The following is a 20,720-nucleotide window of genomic DNA, read 5'->3' on the forward strand; positions in this document are numbered from 1 at the left end:
AAGAACAAACTTTCCACTTATGTTATCAGGGACAAATGCCTTTTTTTTCCAAGCTGGAATTGGAGTCTCAGCCAATACCTTTCTCCTTTTCTTCCTCATTTTCAGAAATTTTAAGGATTGCTGGCTTAAGCCCACTGACCTGATCACCTGTCACTTGGCCTTCATCCACTTGGTGAGGCTCCTCTGTACATTGCATATTTTGTCCTCAGATCTGTTTGAGTTACTGAATTTTCAGAATGACTTTAAATGTCAGGCTTTGTTCTACCTGAGCAATGTGATGAAGGGCCTCTCCATCTGTACCACCTGCCTCCTGAGCATGCTACAGGCCATCACCATCAGTCCCAACACCTCCTGGTTGGCAAGATTTAAACACAAATTTGCAAATTACATTGTTCATATTTTATTCTTTTATTGGTCCCTCAATTTGTCTTCCAGCAGTATCCTACTCTTATATACAGTAGCTTTGTCCAACATGACACAGACCAATCTACTCAAAGTAAGTACATACTGCTCACTTTCTCCAATGAACTCCATCATCAGCGGACTAGCTTTTATTCTCACATTATCCCAGAATGTCTTCTTTGTAGGAATGATGCTGCTCTCAAGTACATACATGGTCATTCTCTTGCTAAAGCATCAGAAGCGATCCCAGCACCTTCACAGCACCAGCCTCTCCACAAGAGCTTTTGCAGAGAAAAGGGATACCCAGATCATCCTGCTGCTGGTGAGCTGTTTTGTGTTCCTGTACTTGGTGGACATTATTATCTCATCCTCCTCAGTAATGTTGTGGGCTTACAACCCAGTCATCCTAGATATTCAGAATGCTGTGGCCAATCTCTATGCTACTGTCTGTCCTTTGATACAAATTACTTCTGACAAAAGAATAATCTATGTTCTGAAAAATATACCACCAAAATTCCATCGTTGTTAATGAGAGTGTAATGGAAAAAAAATCTGAAAATTCTTCTGTTCTTAATTAAATTATTCAAGTAAGGATTAAAAAAATGTGGTACATGAATAACACAAAATACTACTCATAAGAAAAGATGAATTCATACCTTTTGAAACAATCTATATGAAATTAGAGACCATCCTGCTAGTTGAAGTATCTCAAGAATGGAAAAACCACCACCACAAGTACTCAGTATTAAATTGGAGCTGACTGACAAGCACACATGTGCACAGAGGGAAGAAAACTCAGTGGAAAGCAAGCACATGGTAGAATGAGGGGAGGGGAAAATACTACCTAATGAGCACAGTTTGGGTGACAGGCATACCTTTAGCTGGGACTTAAGCATTACTAAAGTCATCCATGTAACCTGAAACATTAGTACCCCCTTAATATTCTGAAAATTTAAAATGTAGTCCAATAGCAAAGGACTTTTTGTGTGAATAATACATTGTGTGGAATTACAATTCTATTATTTTTAGAAACATTTGAATTTTGTACTGCAAAGGAGTATTGGGTTTCACTAGTTTATTGTCTACCAGAGGTTGATAATCCCAAATCAATTTTCTGACTCACATTATATGCATAACCACTTCTTTTTTCTTGAAGTGCACTCTTGAGAAGCTCTCATGAATAAGAAAAATCACTCATGGGCGGCGCCTGTGGCTCAGTCGGTAAGACGCCAGCCCCATATACCGAGGGTGGCGGGTTCAAACCCGGCCCCGGCCAAACTGCAACCAAAAAATAGCCGGGCGTTGTGGTGGGCGCCTGTAGTCCCAGCTGCTCGGGAGGCTGAGGCAAGAGAATCGCTTAAGCCCAGGAGTTGGAGGTTGCTGTGAGCTGTGTGAGGCCACGGCACTCTACCGAGGGCCATAAAGTGAGACTCTGTCTCTACAAAAAAAAAAAAAAAAAGAAAAAGAAAAATCACTCAATGTTTTTTTAAAATTATTTTTGTTAAAATTAATTTAGCTAATTCATTTTTAGCTTTAATAGTAATTTCTCTCAGCTTTGTTAATATTTATTTTTCTTTATGCTCTATAAAATTGTGACCATTTTGCGCTTATCATGGTAAATTATCTTTGTCTTTCACTCATATTCAATGTTATAGTCTGTTTGACATAGTATAGCAAGGCTATTTCTTTTTCTTTCTCTTTTTTTTTTTTTTTTTTTTTTTTGAGAGAATCTTATTTTGTCACCCTTGGTAGAGTGCTATAGGGTCATAGCTCACAGTCAACTCAAACTCTTCAGCTCAAGTAATTTTCTTGCTTCATCCTCCCAAGTAGCTGGGACTGGACGCTCCCACCACAACACCCGGCTATTTTTAGAGACGGGGATCTTGTTCTTGCTCAGGCTGGTTGAATCCGTGAGCTCAGGCAATCCACCTGCTTCGGCCCCCCAGAGTCCTAGCATTACAGGCCAAGGCTATTTCTCTTTTAAGTATTTTTTTTTATTTTTTCTCTTTGTGACAAACTACAAGCATAAATTTAATAATTCATGTCTGGTTTTTAATTTTAGAAGTTTATATTCACCAATCTTTCAATATTGCCTATAATTTTTTGAATATATTCTGTGAGAAAAACAGATTTTTTTGTTCTCTTGATTCTATTCCTCATATATATATAATTACATTTGTGTTTTCTATTACTTTTTCTCCTTTTATGATATTTGACTAAGTTATTTTCTGTGTTCTACATAAATCATCCTCTCATAGCTCAGTTTACTTTAATGTTTTACCCACATGTGTATTCAGTAGATTAATTACATTTTTAATTGTTTACTTTACATTTGGGTCTTTTCTAAATATGGCTTGTCAAGCTTATAGTTTTCTTTTCAAATTATTTTGTCTTTTTAAAATATTTTTCCTCGGGCGGCGCCTGTGGCTCCAGGAGTAGGGCGCTGGTCCCATATGCCGGAGGTGGCGGGTTCAAACCCAGCCCCGGCCAAAAAAAAACACACAAAAAATATATATGTATTTTTCCTCATTGTAGTGACCTTTTAAGTGCAAGTCCTATAACTGTGTGAAACATAATTTATCATTTAGTTCTCATTTATGAGATATATCACATTTGGGATGTCTGTAGTCCATTTATGTCTTTTTCTTTTTTTTTTATTAGCTTTTTGGCAATTTAGACAACCCGTATAGATGTGGCAATCAGCCATATGTAAGAGGAGGCACTTACATGTTAGTTCAATTTCTCAATTGTTTTTTTAATTTCTCAATTGTTTACTTCTGTACCTGGGAAGTTTTCAATTTTTCTTTCAATGCTATACATTATTGTAAGGTTGCTTGTTACTTTCGGAGAACTTTAGCTTTTTGTATTAAAAGGCTTTAGAATATTTTGTATCTTTCCTCAAACCACAAATATCAACAGAGAACACATTATGAAAATATTTTACATATATTTTCTGAGGCATGAACATTATCACCTACAATCTCACTTTATGTTATTTAGAATACATTTGTCCCCCAAAATACAATGTAATAGTAATATGTAGAGTTCAGTATTGTGGTAAAAATATTTTATGTTTTGCAAATGTTTATGAATTGATTTTATTTCAACGCAGAGAACAGTACCTGTATATTGCCAGAATTAGTGTTTTTCTATAGCATTAAGCTGGTAATAGAAAAATTATTTACCTGAATTTAGTTTATTTTTTTTTCCTATGTTCAGGTATATTTTATAGTGTCCCAACTGGACAAAGTTCACTGCTCCAACATGCAGTGACCTCAGCCCAGAGGTGAGAACACTGAATTTGAATTCAGGTTCTTAGCTTTAATCATCCACTTCCCCCATTAACCCTTCTTTGACTCTATAAAATTAATAATAATCTTAGTTTGCATTTTCTGTTTAATCCAGAAGTTAATTTTTTTAAATTAATAAGATTTTAAGTGAGGCTAGATATTACTTATTGGTTACAATATAGTCACAAATTTCTATTGTCATTTAAAATACCTAGAAAATATCCCCTGATGGATTTCTGCTGTCATGAAATCAATAACAATAACAATATTTTGGAACTAAAATCTTTCCATTTAAAATGCTTGTGTCTAGTACTTAAGAATGGCAGCTATAAAAGATATATAGCAGTATAAAAATACTACCCATTCAATGCCTATTTAATGAATCTTTTTAAATAAAATTATTTGCCATTATCATAATAATTTACTTGTTGAATACAAGCATAGTTGCTGTCTATAATATGTATAATTTAATGTTACCTAATACCCGTGAAAATGTGTCAGAATCTCCGGTAAATGGAGAAAGGGTACATGTTGCTCAAAGGGAATCAAGTATCAGTTTGACTGGAGAAACATAATTTATTGATCTATTGCAAAGAATGTTGACTATAATTAAATAATGATACATTATATATTATAAAATTGGTAAAAGAGTAGATTTTAAAGTTTTCGACACCCATATGTGAAGTGATTTGTTAATTATCTTGATTTAATCATCCAACAAAGTAAACATAGATCAAAATAGCACCTTGTACTCAATAAATATTTATAATTAATATATTTCATTTAGAAATACAGTTTTAAAATGGTGTGAGTTTTTTAAATGAACTTTTCAATTCTTTTTATACTTAGATATTAAACCTGTAAAATATTTAATGTTAGAATAATGTCTAATACATTTTATGTGCTAAATATTAATACTAACTACTCTGTCAAATTATTTTTGTTCATATCACTGTCCACATAAATTATTTTGTATTCTTATTTAAAGTTTATTGTTGTATCTTATCTCAATATTATTTATAAATTCCAAACTAAAATGGCAATTTCACTAATTGCCATTTGTATTTGGTAACTCATGTATCTCATACAGTAAATATGAATATTTAGTAACAATTATATTATGTTATATTATTTATCCTAACAAATGGAAAAAAATTTGACTAAAGCCTCATTATACATTTTCATTCAAGATTATTCCATGTCAATTGAAAAGAGTGTTAATGTCCATGAAATACTATAAAATAGAAATAAAAGTCTTAATAGGCAAAGACTGTGAAAGTGAAATGAAAAAATTGATTACACATAGTAAGTAATCATAGGCATATAAAAAAATGAAAGAGCAAGAGTGAAACACTGTCTCTGAAAATAGCTAGGCTTTGTGACGGGCGCCTATAGTCCCAGCTACTCAGGAGGCTGAGGCAAGAGATTTGCTTGAGCCCAAGAGTTTGCTGTGAGCTATGATGCCATAGCACTCTACTGAGGGTGTCAAAGTGCGATCCTGTCTCCCCCACAAAAAACTCTAATGTTAAATTGCTTATATTGTAAACTCAGTCAGCATTTTCTGAAAATTAATCCCAAATTCTCACAAAACCTTTCTGCAATAAAAGAGGAACATTTTTAAATTCATCTCTTAGCCAATATAACCATATTAACACTGTGACAAATCATTTCAAGTAAGAAAGGCTATGAACCAATATTCCATATAAATATAGAATCCTCACAAATACTAGCAAACTGAACCAACAACATATAAAAGCAACACATAAAAATTAATATGTACCATGACCAATTAGAATTTTTTTCACGGTGGCAATGTTAGATTAAAATAAAAAAAATCAACCAATGTATTATATAGTATTTCTAGAATGAAAGAAAGAAGGTGATATTTTAAATAGAAAATGTTTGACAATTCTAACACCTGCTCAGGATAAAACACATTGCTGACTGCTAGAGAAGAACATCTGAGACCTGTTGAAAGACTGCGTAAAACCTGCAGCTCATAGCATAACCCATGGTGAAATGGGTTATACTTACTTCATCTGTAAGTATAAAATCAAGACGTGAATATCCACCTTTAGCATTCTGTTCAACATTGTTCTGCATGTATTAGTGAAAATATTGTACACAAAAACAAATAAAAATAAAACCTTCTGGATTAAAACAATGAAATAGATTTTTATTGTCATATGTCCAAAATATGTAAGGAATTTACTAAACATTACTTGAGCTAATACACAATTTAATCAATGTCACAGATACAACCTCAACATACTAAATTAAATAGTACTTTTATATAACAGTAGTCAACAAAACAAATTGAATTAATAAAAAATTATTAACAATAGTATCACAAAAAGGAATTATTTAGGAATAAATTTAACAAAATAAATTCAAGTAGTTTATAACTAAAATCATTTAAAATACTTAAATATCAAAATAGAATGGAATAAATTAGGAAACATCCAACATTAAAGGATACTACTAAATAGTAAGATGAAAATGCACAGGTTAAACTACAGAGTCAATGAAAATTACCAAGTAATGTTTCTTTAATAGAATTTGGCAAGCTATCTCTAGAATCCATGTGGACATACAAAGAAAATTAAATATACACAATTTAGAAAAAGAATACTTAGTAACTTACACTCCTGATAATATTTATTACTACAATGTTACAGAAATAAAACAATATGGTGAAAGCATAAGGATGGTTTCATGTCGACCAACATAAAAGAAGATTCTTTAATAAAGAATAATCTGGGGTAAAGTTAATTTTGCTTTTCAACAAATGATGCTGGGAAAATTATATATTCATGTGCAAAGGAGGAAGTTGTACCCCTAATTTGATCCACATCCACACAAAAATACTAAAATAGATTATGTACCTAAATGTAAAAGCTAAAACTACATAATTCTTTGGACAAACATAAGAGTAAATTTTTGTGACTTTGGGTTTAATATAGATTAATATAAGAAAAGCACAATAAAGAAGAAAAAAAGGGAATTGTACTTCAAACTGAAAAAAAATTGTTCAAAAAACATCATGGTAAATATGAAAAGTTAAACTACTTAATGAGGAGTAACATTTTAAATTATGTGTCAGAGGGTGGTGCCTGTGGCTTAAAGGAGTAGGGCGCAGGCCCCATACGCCCGAGGTGACGGGTTCAAACCCAGCCCAGGTCAAAAAAAAACTGCAAAAAAAAAAAAAAGAAGATAATAATAATAATAATTACGTATGAGATTGGGGTCTAGGAACCAAAATATGTAAAGAACTATTATAGGTCACTAATGAGACAGGAGTTTTCCAGTTAAAAATGGGCAAAGGATTTGAATAGACATTTTTCCAAATAAAAAATAAAATTTGCCAATTTGCACGAAACAATATTCTCAATACCATTAGTCATTAGAGAAATACTAATTAAGCCACAATTATAATAAATATATATAATAAAACCCACTAAAATGGCTGTACCAAATGCATGAGTTCCGAGTATCTCATCAAAATGTGTTTTCTGATGGGCAAGTATGCTTTATTAATTTTTAATTTTACTCTCAGCACAGTGTGTCACACACAATTTAAAATAATAAATTCTCCCTGAGTAAATGCATTAATGCCTGGAATGTCCTGGTTCGACTCCTTCAAAGAAAGTCTGGCACTTTTTCCAAACAACCAGCAGAGTCTTATCTGGCCAGAACTGCAAATGCTTGTGATTGTCTCCTAACCTGGCCAAGGGATTTAGATTTATGTGGGACACCTGGCTTATTCTCAGAGCCTGACTCTTCTTGAGATGCCTGCTCATAATGCTAATAAGGGCTTTCTGTTTCAACTTCCCAGAAGTGCTACTTTTTTCCAGAATAGTATTAAAACTTTGAAAACAATGAGTGAAAAACTCTTTTATTTTCATTTTTTCTTCATAGTGCTTAGTAAAAGAGGTTGCGTTCGTTACAGTTTGAAAAAGAAAAGTCAGTAGAAGATACATATATGTATATATAAATGTATGAAAATATACATAAATGGATATAGATGTATATGTATATATAGATATATGTGTTTGTGTATATATGGGGATAAATGATATATTGTGTTTTGTTCTGATTAAATGACATAGTGCAGAAAATTAGAAAATGATATTCAGCCTCCTATCGCCATCTGATCCATAAAGCAAACACAAACATACATTGGAGAAAAGAAACCTTATTTAATAAATGTTCCTGAGGACAAGCGCGCTAGGGGCTGGTTAAGGACATGAAACAAAAGAAACCCTGAAAGGGGAGCGGCTGCCACCTCCAGCAGCCCCGCCCCGCTGCCGTCCCCACTCACCCACCTGGATACCTACCTCTGCCTTGAAGCTGACCTTGCCTTTGTGAAAGTCCATCCCTGAACTGCCAACCCTGACCCTCCACTCCGCCCTCTGGGCGGCGCTGCTGCTCCTCGGCCCGGGTCGGCAGCCCCGCCGCCTCCCTGGAGCGCGAGTGGGACCGGCTCCTGCTAAGGGAGCTCCTAGCCGCGGCAGGTCGGGCCGGAGCCTAGAGGTGTCCGAGCTGGAACTGGAGGAGGACGAGAAGCAGGAGGAGAAAGCGGAGCTGGACCGAGACCTGCTAAAGGAGGAGGAGCTTGAGGAAACAGAGGAGAACGGACTGTCGCTGCTGTTGCTGCTGCTGCTGCCGCCGCCGCCCACGGCTACCGCCTGCCAGACCCAGTGTATCCTGGACCGGTCCCTGGGTCGGTACTGCTGCCCGCCTCAGACTCCGATGCCCGGGAGGCGGCGGCTGCAGCCTTGGCCGGGCGGATGCTGTACTGAGGGGACAAGGCCCAGGCGTGATGGCCGGGATGCTGCCCCACGCCTGCGGCCCGGAAGCTGCGGGGCGCCGGCGCCACCCTGAACGGGAAGCAGGCGTCCCTGCAGCCGAGGAAGAGCGAAATCCTCTCAGCTACAGGGCACTTCTCCATGATTTGTGCATTTCGAAACAAAAATGGCCCTGCCCTGCCTTGCACTGCCCTGCCCTGCCCCGTCCTGCCCTGGCACTAATTGTCATTTAGTCCTAATCTTCCTGGTTAAACCACAGTCCAAGTTAGGGTCTCCTAATAATATGGTAGGATTAGCGGTTGGACCCTAAGAAGCAACTAATGAAAGAATTCAGAAGCAGACCCACATACATAGTAACTCCATGCAGAGATAAAAAGCATGTCTTTGAAGGGATTGGGATGCTGGAAAATGTTGACAGAACAAGGGAAGAAATAAAAATGCATATTGTCAGTTGTACAGGAAACTATATAAAGCTCAGTGATTTCCATAACAATAGTACCTATGTAAGCTCTAGGTTCTGCATGGCTCTCCTCCAGTCCATTTCCTCCTAGCCCATAAAGAATGATATCTAATTATCTAAATGATAGTTCTCTAGGAAATGGTTCCACAGACTCCTACTTTGGAAGCAATAGGCAGGCTTACTTTAGTCTAACAAGCCCATTTAGTACAGGAAACATTTGGTTTGGAGGTACACTACTGTCAGTAGGCTCAAGAGATCTTGCAGTTAATTCTCCTGCCTTTGACTCTTTACCAAGAAATGCTCAAAGTATCTGGACTTCTTTTGAACCAGTTAACCCAATTTCTGGCTTTGAGAGTGATCTCTCTGGTAACATGAAGACTCAGTGCAGAGGAAGTCAGCCATCTACTCGTCCAACATTTCCTGAAGCACAGAACACCCACTTGCTGGGAGGGTTAAGAGTGACCCTGTTAGTACAGGCAACCATATTGGCCTTCCCATATACATCCCTGCTTTTTCTAATGGTACCAATAGTTACTGCTCTTCCAATGGTGGCTCCACCTCTAGCTCACCTCCAAAATCAAGACAAAAGCATGGTTGTATGACTTGCTTTGAAAATGAAGTCATGATTGCCCTAGTTCCATATGATCACAACCTCTTCTGCAGATGACAGTAAGATCTATGAAAAGAGAACACCATCATTTGCAGTTTGCCCAGACAATCCAAATTCACTAACACACACACACACACACACACCCCATATTACCATATCTCCATATGGACCTATAAAGGCATGGATATAATGGTAGCTTCCAGTAAACTTCCTAATGAATTCTTATGACTGTTATCAGGTTTTATTGGTGTTAGGCTAAAGTTGTTTGTAAACTTATAAAAGGCTGCTGTGGTAACACTAAACCTAAGTGGTCTCCTGTCTATTAGTTTGGTTTGAATTATTAATACTATCATGTAGACGCAGAGACATAGCTGAAGGTGAAGTTCATGCTGGCTGAGGGAAGATAGTCATAGGTTGTGTGAGCCTATGAGAAAGTGTATATGTCTAAGATTTCAAAATAGTGGGTCCCCAAACCTAACCACATGAAGAGGTTATGCAAGGTACTTGACATTGCAGATGATTCAGGCACTTCCAGTTCTGCTTTCTTTACACTGCCAGTTTTGACAAAATGGGTTTTTTTTTTGTTTGTTTTTTTATTTTACAACAACTTCTGCCTAATTCTGCAGTATTCGAAGTAACTTTGTAATGCATTATGATTACTTATTGGTAGTACTTATTGGTAGTAGTAGGGCTTATGGCAGTTTACTAGATTACTGGTTATAATTTGGGACAAAACCACTACATTGACTTTGATTTCGCCCAGAAGTTCAAGGCAGGTACGATCAGTGGATCAGGAATGCAATTGTAAAATCTCACTGGTTGCCTCCCTTGGTGGAGAAGACTATCACAGGCCCCAGACTCAGAATTGCATTTGGGGACTTTCGGTGCTCTATTCTAGGGCTTTCTACTTGAGGGACCATAGTTCCATCCAAATGAAATTTGGCCTTCATTAGTATTCAATGGCAACTCAGTTAGGTGCACTGCAGGAATATCAGAGAAACTTCTTTGTGTTGCTTTCACTTCACACGAGGTCATGAGCATCTTTGCACATTGCTGCTATTTATATGGTAACTACCTGCCCAAAGCATCTCCTGAAGCAGGCATCTCCACTGCCTGCCAGATCTTTCACAAAGCTTAATAGTTAACACTTTTATAAGGAAGTTTTATGCAGGAAAGGCAGAAATTACACATAGAAGAGTGTTAATCTACTCTATGCATTTGTCTGCAGTATGCCATCTCAGAGAACTCATCCCCATAACCTCGCAGGGCAGACACTGTGCCCTCAAATAGCTGCCTCACATTCCTGCAGGAGCCACAGCGGCCCTAGCAAAATGTTATAGCCTATTAGGCACACACAATGTGCCCTGTAGCACAAATGGCAAATAGCAACTGTGGCTCAGCCTTTCAATGCTAGCAGAGTATGACATGATAAAATTCTATTTGCAAGCCAGTTGTCCTACATGGAAAAAAGAAAGAAAATGCTTTTGTCTGATATTTAAATATAATAGATATCGCTCAACCCCATATGCTTGGAACTGAAAATCATTTCTAAAACCAATTTAACTGCTCTTTTGTGAAGAAGGCCATGAAGGTCAGGGAGAAAAGGGGCCAGCTGTCCCATTCTAGATCATCCTGCTCAGAAAAAGTTCTGGAAAGGCACAAAGTGTAATATTGTCAGTGACTTACACTGTATAAGTATACAAGAATTTTTTGTTAGATTTACTCCTAGATATTTGAGATATTTGATTTTTTGAATCACGTTGTAGATGACATTTTCAAAATTCATTTTGTACTTGTTTCCTGTATGCAAGCATGCAATTATTTTAGTGTCCTGACTTGGTTCTGTGTGACTTTATTAAATTCATATACTAATCTGCATACTTTGTAAATATATTTAGATTTTCCACAAACACAGTCATTACTACAGATCCTTTCAATGTTAATACCTTTTATTTCTCTTTCTTAAATTATTGCATTGGCAAATACTTTCGGTATGATGGTGAATAGAAACAGTATAGTGGACATTTTTTTTGATGATGTTGTTGTTCCCAAGGGGAACAATGTTTCGCCATGAGGTATAGTATTGCTGTAGGCTTGAAGGGATTTTATATTTATTCCAAGCTTACTGGGAGCTTTTAAATCAATAGCTATCACATTTTTCTCACATACTTTCTTCTGCATCTATTGTGATTATATGTTCTTTTCCCTTTAGTCTATTATGTGGTGGTAAGATTTTTTGCATATATTTTTCTAGAGACATTGGCTAGTGATATTTCTTTCTTGTGGTGTCCTTGTCGTGTTTTGATATCCAATTTATGGCCTCCAAAAGAGAATTGAAAGATTTTACACTTTTCCTATTTAAGAAAAATGTTTACATATGGTAATTTAGTCAGTCACCAAATGATACTGTCAGTATTTATAATATATCCAGCTGGCCAGTAATTCTAATATAGCCATCTGACAAAGCACTGGTATTTATACTGCTCGGCCAGTATTTATAATATATCCATCTGACAAAGCACTGGTATGAAAAATGTACGAAGAATTCCTATAAGGCAGTAAGACCTACAACCCAGTTTAATAAAAACCAACACATCTGGAATAAGCATTCTATCAAAGAGGAGTTGCAAATAGCCAATAGGCGGTTGAAACAGGGCTCGACACCATCACCATTCACTGGCTGAGAGCCTGTTACCTGTCTACTGGCACATGGGGTACTGGCAGCTGGCAGAGATCACGTGGCCGGACGTGCTGCACCTGGAGCCAGGCTGGTGGCTTCTTCACCAGGGAGGAAGGCCAAATCCCTGAGTAGGAGGCCAGATGCTCACTGAAGGTGGGAGGTATGAGGTGGGCACAGGTGGTAGGCATGGGGCAGTGATGATACTGGCTGCCCAGAGCTGCCCAGAGGGACAGTGAAGGCGTAGGAGTGAGGGTTGCTTGCTGCCCTCCATGCCACAGTGTGCCCTCCTTTCAGGTTTTATAGCTGCCTTGGCCAGCGGTCATGTAAAAGACTCTCAGTGGAGCAGCATCAGGTAGGAGTCAAACCCAGTGACCATCTGGGGAGGCCATAGGGCAGGCACAGGCTGCAGCCTCTGGAGGGCCAGGGATGCCACACCTTTCTCCCGAAGACAGCTGTGTAGCCCCTGGCACCCTCCTCTTAATGTTTTAAATCTTTAAAAATCTCTACACACAGAAACACACACACACACACAAACACATATCAATAAATAAAACAAAGGGAAAAAGCCTTTAGTGGTCTTTTTAATGAAAGTGATGGTTCATGGAGCTTTAGTAGAATACGGACAGTTTGAGAAATGCTGTCTTTCAACCCCCACAACCAAGGCATGACCTTTCCTTGAGCCTCTCTCCCTCTTCCCAGCATAATTTAAAAGGATTTCTACATGGGTCATTACAAAAGTCTTGTGTTTTAAGTTACACAAAATCAAGAAACAAAACATACATGGACAAAAACAAATGAAACCCTTCTGGCAACACTGATAAACTGAGGATGTTAAAGCTTCCACAGGTAAATCAGAAAGGACTGTGAACTGCGTTTCTTGGAAGAGAAATAACAGACCATAATACATACAGACTATAATAACAGACCATAATACAGTCTGTCTCAAAAATTCTTGTAGTGGCTTGCAGACTATATATAATATTTTGCATGATTTTAGATATTTATCTTCCTTTATGTTTGTGCTACCATTGAGTTATTCTTCCTTATTTCCAATCTGTACTTATCTGTGGCAAAGAACACAAAAAGATATATCTACATGTATTCTTCTTTTTTTTTTTTTGTCATCAATACTAATGGTGTGTTTCAAAAGCTCTGAAAAATAGAATCTCAGCAGTCTTAAATTATCCTCTCAGAACGTAATGGAATTATGTTCCTCCATTTTTAACTGGATTTTGAATGCATCTTTCTTTGGGCTACATTTAAGATTGTGTCAGATTACCCTCCTCCCTGGAGCTCAGAACTGCACAGTTACTTTCTCCCAGGGTTACCGATGTTTTCCCCCAATTCCTCCTGTATCTAAATTCAATTCACAGTAGTGGTTCTCAGATTGTTTTCTCTAACCTCTAAAAGGATGAAATTCTTTATAAGAGAAACAGCATCAGAAATAGAGTTATTTGCTGCAGGCAACATACTAAAGGCCATCTACACACATACATGCAAATACTTGAATAACTGACATGATAATCTGTAGCAAATGGCTTCATTCATCTGGCTATCATCTGTAAACTACTGGCTTTCATGGAAAGCTTGAGCTCCAGCTTTTACAGCATCACAATTCCATGGCTGAACCATAACCTGGGTTTCTGAGGTTTCTCCCATTTCTGAGAAGTTACAGGGAAAGTGCATGGAGGGTTTGGAGCTCTGACGGTGGCTGTACCAGTGGTTCTGGATCTGTGGCTGATCAGCTCAGGGTGTGTAGTGTTCTTGAGCCAGACTTGTCTGCCTCAGCCCTGACCCTCTTCCAGTGCCATGTTTTTTGAGACATTCCCCAGTCTTCAGCGCTGCTGCTGCTGGTATAGATAGCGCTGAAAGAAGATGACAATAACAGTGCTGTTAATGACTTCCTATCTGCTAATTTAAATAACAACTTTACTCTGCATTTGAACCTGTCAGCCACTCACAGGTCTATGCATGCATGTGTGTCTTCTCACTTAACCCACCAGCAACTCTCTCTCTCTCTTTTTTTTTAATTAAATCATAGCTGTGTACATTAATGCCATCATGGGGCACCATACACTGGTTTTATAGACTGTTTGGCACATTTTCTTTTTTTTTTTTTTTCCATTCTTGTGATGCTGTACTAAGAACAATGTGTTCCATTTCCATCCAGGTTAATACAAAGGCTGCAAAGTTTCCATTTTTTTTAATGGCTGAATAGTATGCCATGGTGTACATATACCATAGGTTGTTAATCCATTCCTGGGTTGGTGGGCATTTAGGCTGTTTCCACATTTTGGCGAGTGTAAATTGAGCTGAAATAAATAGTCTAGTGCAAGTGTTCTTAAGATAAAAGGATTTTTTTCCTTCTGGGTAGATGCCCAGTAATGGGATTGCAGGATCAAATGGGAGGTTTAGCTTGAGTTCTTTGAGGGTTCTCCATACTTCCTTCCAAAAAGGTTGTATTAGTTTGCAGTCCCACCAGCAGTATAAAAGATACCACATCCATGCCAGCATCTGCAGTTTTGAGATTTTGTGATGTGGGTCATTCTCGCTGGGGTTAGATGGTATCTTGGGTTGGTTTTGATTTGCATTTCTCTAAGAAATAGGGATGATGAGCATTTTTTCAGATGTTTGTTAGCCCTTTGTCTGTCTTCTTTAGAGAAGGTTCTATTCATGTCTCTTGCCCATTAATATATGGGATTGTTGGCTTTTTTCATGTGGATTAATTTGAGTTCTCTATAGATCCTAGTTATAAAGCTTATGTCTGATTCAAAATATGCAAATATCCTATGCTTCTTTTTTTTTTCGTATAACTTTTTATTGTGGTAAAATACACATAGCATAAAATTGATCATTTTAACCATTGTTAAATAATACAGTTCACAGTTCAATGGCATTAGGTACATTCACAACCCTGTAAACTCATCACCACTATCTGTTTCCAGGACTTTTTCATCTTCCCAAACTGAACCTCTGTGCCCATTAAAAAATTGCCCCCATCTCCTCCTCTCCCCAGCCCATGGCAAACCCTATTCTACTTTCTGTCTCTATGAATTGCCCATTCTAGGTATCTTACGTAGGTGGAATCCTACAATATCTGTCCCTTTGTGTCTGATTTAACTCACTTAGCATAATATTTTCTTTTTTTTATTTATTTTTTATTGTTGGGGATTCATTGAGGGTACAATAAGCCAGGTTACATTGATGGCAATTGTTAGGTAAAGTCCCTCTTGCAATCATGTCTTGCCCCCATAAAGTGTGACACACACCAAGGCCCCACCCACCTCCCTCCTCCCTCTCTCTGTTTCCACCCCCATAACCATAATTGTCATTAATTGTCCTCATATCAAAATTGAGTACATAGGATTCATGCTTCTCCATTCTTGTGATGCTTTACTAAGAATAATGTCTTCCACGTCCATAAAGGTTAATAAGAAGGATGTAAAGTCTCCATTTTTTTTAATGGCTGAATAGTATTCCATGGTATACATATACCACAGCTTGTTAATCCATTCCTGGGTTGGTGGGCATTTAGGCTGTTTCCACATTTTGGCGATTGTAAATTGATCTGCAATAAACAGTCTAGTACAAGTGTCCTTATGATAAAAGGATTTCTTTGCTTCTGGGTAGATGCCCAGTAATGGGATTGCAGGATCAAATGGGAGGTCTAGCTTGAGTGCTTTGAGGTTTCCCCATACTACCTTCCAGAAAGGTTGTACTAGTTTGCAGTCCCACCAGCAGTGTAAAAGTGTTCCCTTCTCTCCACATCCACACCAGCATCTGCAGTTTTGAGATTTTGTGATGTGGGCCTTTCTAACTGGGGTTAGATGATATCGCAGGGTTGTTTTGATTTGCATTTCTCTAATATATAGAGATGATGAACATTTTTTCATGTGTTTGCTAGCCATTCGTCTGTCGTCTTTAGAGAAAGTTCTATTCATTTCTCTTGCCCATTGATATAAGGGATTGTTGGCTTCTTTCATGTGGATTAATTTGAGTTCTCTATAGATCCTAGTTATCAAGCTTTTGTCTGATTCAAAATATGCAAATATCCTTTCCCATTGTGTAGATTGTCTCTTTGCTTTGGTTATTGTCTCCTTAGCTGTACAGAACCTTTTCAGTTTAATGAAGTCCCATTTGTTTATTTTTGTTGTTGTTGCAATTGCCATGGCAGTCTTCTTCATGAAGTCTTTCCCCAGGCCAATATCTTCCAGTGTTTTTCCTATGCTTTCTTGGAGGATTTTTATTGTTTCATGCCTTAAGTTTAAGTCCTTTATCCATCTTGAATCAATTTTTGTGAGTGGGGAAATGTGTGGGTCCAGTTTCAGTCTTTTACATGTAGACATCCAGTTCTCCCAACACCATTTATTGAATAGGGAGTCTTTCCCCCAAGGTATGTTTTTGTTTGGTTTATCAAAGATTAGGTGGTTGTAAGATATTAGTTTCATTTCTTGGTTTTCAGTTCGATTCCGAGTGTCTATGTCTCTGTTTTTGTGCCAGTACCATGCTGTCTTGAGCACTATGGCTTTGTAGTACAGACTAAAATATGGTATGCTGATGCCCCCAGCTTTATTTTTGTTACAGAGAACTGCCTTAGCTATACTGGGTATTTTCCGGTTCCATACAAAACCGCAGAATCATTTTTTCCAAATCTTGAAAGTACGATGTTGGTATTTTGATAGGAATGGCATTGAATAGGTAGATTGCTTTGGGAAGTATAGACATTTTAACAATGTTGATTTTTCCCATCCATGAGCATGGTATGTTCTTCCATTTGTTAATATCCTCTGCTATTTCCTTTCTGAGGATTTCATAGTTTTCTTTATAGAGGTCCTTCACCTCCTTCATTAGGTATACTCCTAGGTATTTCATTTTCTTTGAGACTATGGTGAAGGGAGTTGTGTCCTTAATTAGCTTCTCATCTTGACTGTTATTGGTGTACACAAAGGCTACTGACTTGTGGACATTGAGTTTATATTCTGAAATATTACTGTATTTTTTGATGACTTCCAGGAGTCTTGTGGTTGAGTCTTTGGGGTTCTCTAAGTATAAGATCATGTCGTCAGCAAAGAGGGAGAGTTTGATCTCCTCTGCTCCCATTTGGATTCCCTTTATTTCCTTGTCTTGCCGAATTGTATTGGCTAGAACTTCCAGCACTATGTTGAATAGTAAAGGTGACAGAGGACAACCTTGTCTGGTTCCAGTTCTAAGAGGAAAAGCTTTCAGTTTTACTCCATTCAGTAAAATATTGGCTGTGGGTTTGTCATAGATAGCTTCAATCAGTTTTAGAAATGTGCCACCTATGCCTATACTCTTCAGTGTTCTAATTAGAAAAGGATGCTGCATTTTATCAAATGCTTTTTCTGCATCTATTGAGAGGATCATGTGATCTTTATTTTTGCCTCTGTTAATATGGTGGATAACGTTTATAGACTTGCGTATGTTAAACCAGCCTTGCATCCCTGGGATGAAGCCTACTTGATCATGATGAATGACTTTTTTGATGATAAGCTGTAATCTATTGGCTAGGATTTTGTTGAGGATTTTTGCGTCTATGTTCATGAGTGAGATTGGTCTGAAATTCTCCTTTTTGTTTGGGTCTTTTCCTGGTTTTGGTATCAGGGTGATGTTTGCTTCATAGAATGTGTTGGGGAAGATTCCTTCTTCCTCAATTTTTTGGAATAATTTCTGCAGTACAGGAATAAGCTCTTCCTTTAAGGTTTGATACAATTCTGGAGTGAAGCCATCTGGGCCAGGGCATTTTTTGGTTGGAAGATTGTTTTATTGTTTCTTTGATCTCACTGCTTGAAATTGTTCTGTTCAGGAGCTCTATTTCTTCCTGGCTGAGTCTAGGGAGAGGGTGTGATTCCAAATATTGATCCATTGCTTTCACATTGTCAAATTTCTGGGCACAGATTTTTTGGTAGTATTCAGAGATGATCTCTTGTAGCTCTGTGGGATCAGTTTTTATTTCCCCTTTATCATTTCTGATTGAGGTTACTAGAGATTTTACTTTTCTATTCCTGGTTAGTCTGGCCAATGGTTTATCTATTTTATTTATTTTTTCAAAAAACCAACTCCTTGTTTCATTAATTTTCTGAATCATTCTTTCATTTTCAATTTCATTGATCTCTGATTTGATTTTGAATATTTCTTTTCTTCTACTGAGTTTAGGCTTAGATTGTTCTTCTTTTTCCAATTCCATAAGATCTCTTGTGAGTTTGTTGATGTGCTCTCTTTCTGTTTTTCGAACGTAGGCATCTAAAGCGATGAATTTTCCTCTCAAAACTGCTTTTGCCGTATCCCACATGTTTTGGTAGCTTGTGTCTTCATTGTTGTTATGCTCAAGGAAGTTAATGATTTCCTGTTTCATTTCTTCCTGCACCCATCTGTTATTCAACAGAAGATTGTTTACTTTCCATGCCTTTGGGTGGGGTCGAGCATTTTTGTTAGAGTTGAGTTCCACCTTTAGTGCCTTATGGTCTAAGAAGATACAAGGTAAAATTTTAATTCTTTTGATTCTGTTGATATTTGTTTTGTGTCCCAGGATATGATCAATTTTGGAGAATGTTCCATGGGGTGATGAGAAGAATGTATATTCTTTATCTTTGGGATGCAGTGTTCTATATGCGTCTATCAAGCACAGTTGTTCTAGGGTCTCATTTAAGTCTCTAATATCCTTGTTTAATTTCTGTTTAGAGGATCTGTCCAGCTGTGTAAGAGGTGTGTTAAGGTCCCCTGTTATGATGGTATTATCAGATATCATATTGATCAGACTGAGTAATTTCTGTTTCAGGAATCTGGGAGCATTTAAATTGGGTGCATAGATATTTAGAATTGAAATGTCTTCTTGTTGTATTTTTCCCTTGACCAATATAAAGTGACTATCTTTGTCTTTTTTGACTTTAGTTGCTTTAAATCCACATGTATCTGAAAATAAGATTGCAACTCCTCTTTTCTTCTGAATTCCATTTGCGTGAAAAATTGTCTTCCAACCCTTGACTTGGAGCTTTAATTTGTCTTTTGAAGCCAGGTGTTTTTCTTGCAGACAGCAAATGGATGGCTTGTTTTTTTTTAATCCAGTCAGCCGATCTATGTCTCTTCAGTGGGGAATTCAAGCCATTAACATTTATTGAGTTAATTGATAAGTGTGGTCGTATTCTATTTGTCTTATTCTGTGAGAGTCCATTTCTTAGTTTTATCTTTTGCATCAGTGTGGAGGTTTGGTTCTGTCCTTTAATTTTTGAGTTCTTACTTTGCTGCTGATCCATTGTTGTGGTCAGTGTGCAGAACAGGTTGAAGTATTTCCTTTAGAGCTGGTCTTGTTGTGGCGAATTTCCTCAATGTTTGTATATCCGTAAATGATTTGATTTCTCCGTCAATTTTGAAGCTTAGCTTAGCAGGGTACAGAATTCTGGGCTGGAAATTGTTCTGTTTAAGTAGATTAAAGGTAGATGACCATTGTCTTCTTGCTTGGAAAATTTCATTGGAGAAGTCTGCGGTCAATCTGATGGATTTGCCCCTGTAGGTCAACTGACGCTTGCACCTGGCAGCTGGCAGAATATTTTCTTTGGTCTTTACTTTGGACAGTTTCATCACAATGTGTCTTGGAGAAGCTCGGTTAGAGTTGAGGCGACCTGGTGTCCGATAGCCCTCTGAAAGCAGTGTGTCAGAATCTTTGGTGATATTTGGGAAATTTTCTTTTATAGTGTTCTCTAGTGTGGCTTCCTTTCCTCTGGGGCATTCTTCTTCCCCTTCTGGAATTCCTATAACTCATATGTTGGAACGCTTAATAAAGTCCCACAATTCTGACAGTGAACGTTCTGCTTTCTCTCTCTTCTTTTCTGCCTCTTTTACTATCTGAGTTATCTCAAAAACTTTGTCTTCTACCTCTGAAATTCTTTCTTCTGCATTGTCTAACCTGTTGCTGATACTTTCCATTGCATCTTTAAGTTCCCTGATAGACTGTTTCATTTCCTTCAGCTCTGCTATATCCTTTTTATATTCTTCATATCGCTCATCTCTTATTTGATTCTGTTTTTGGATTTCCTTTTGGTTATTTTCCACTTTATTAGAATTTGCATTCATTGTTTCCATCATTTCTTTCATTGTTTTCAACATGTGTATTCTAAATTCCCTTTCTGTCATTCCTAACATTTCTGTATAGGTGGAATCCTCTGCAGTAGCTACCTCATGGTCCATTGGCGGGGTTGTTCTGGACTGGTTCTTCATGTTGCCTGGAGTTTTCTGCTGATTCTTCCTCATGGGTGATTTCTTTTATCTGTTTCCTTGCCCTAATTTTCCTTTCACTTCCTCTTGGTCTTTAAGTTCTCATGCCTGTGGACTAAGGGTTACAGGACCAGAAGGGTGAGAAGGTTTAAGAGCAAAAAAGGGATGAAAGAAAGGAGAAACGAGTGATTAAAAAAAAAAAAAGAAAAATAGAGAAAGGAGAGGGGGTGTGTAAAAGGAA

The 20,720-nt window shown here is 37.4% G+C and overlaps 1 pseudogene; it reads left to right on the forward strand.

Moving 5' to 3' along the window:
* The first annotated feature begins 472 nt into the window (after positions 1 to 472).
* The window catches only part of LOC128572529 (RNA-binding E3 ubiquitin-protein ligase MEX3C-like), a 45,200-nt pseudogene continuing 24,952 nt past the window's right edge, over positions 473 to 20,720 (forward strand).

This window comes from Nycticebus coucang, chromosome 20, assembly GCF_027406575.1.
Source record: "Nycticebus coucang isolate mNycCou1 chromosome 20, mNycCou1.pri, whole genome shotgun sequence".
In the NCBI taxonomy this organism is placed as follows: domain Eukaryota; kingdom Metazoa; phylum Chordata; class Mammalia; order Primates; family Lorisidae; genus Nycticebus; species Nycticebus coucang.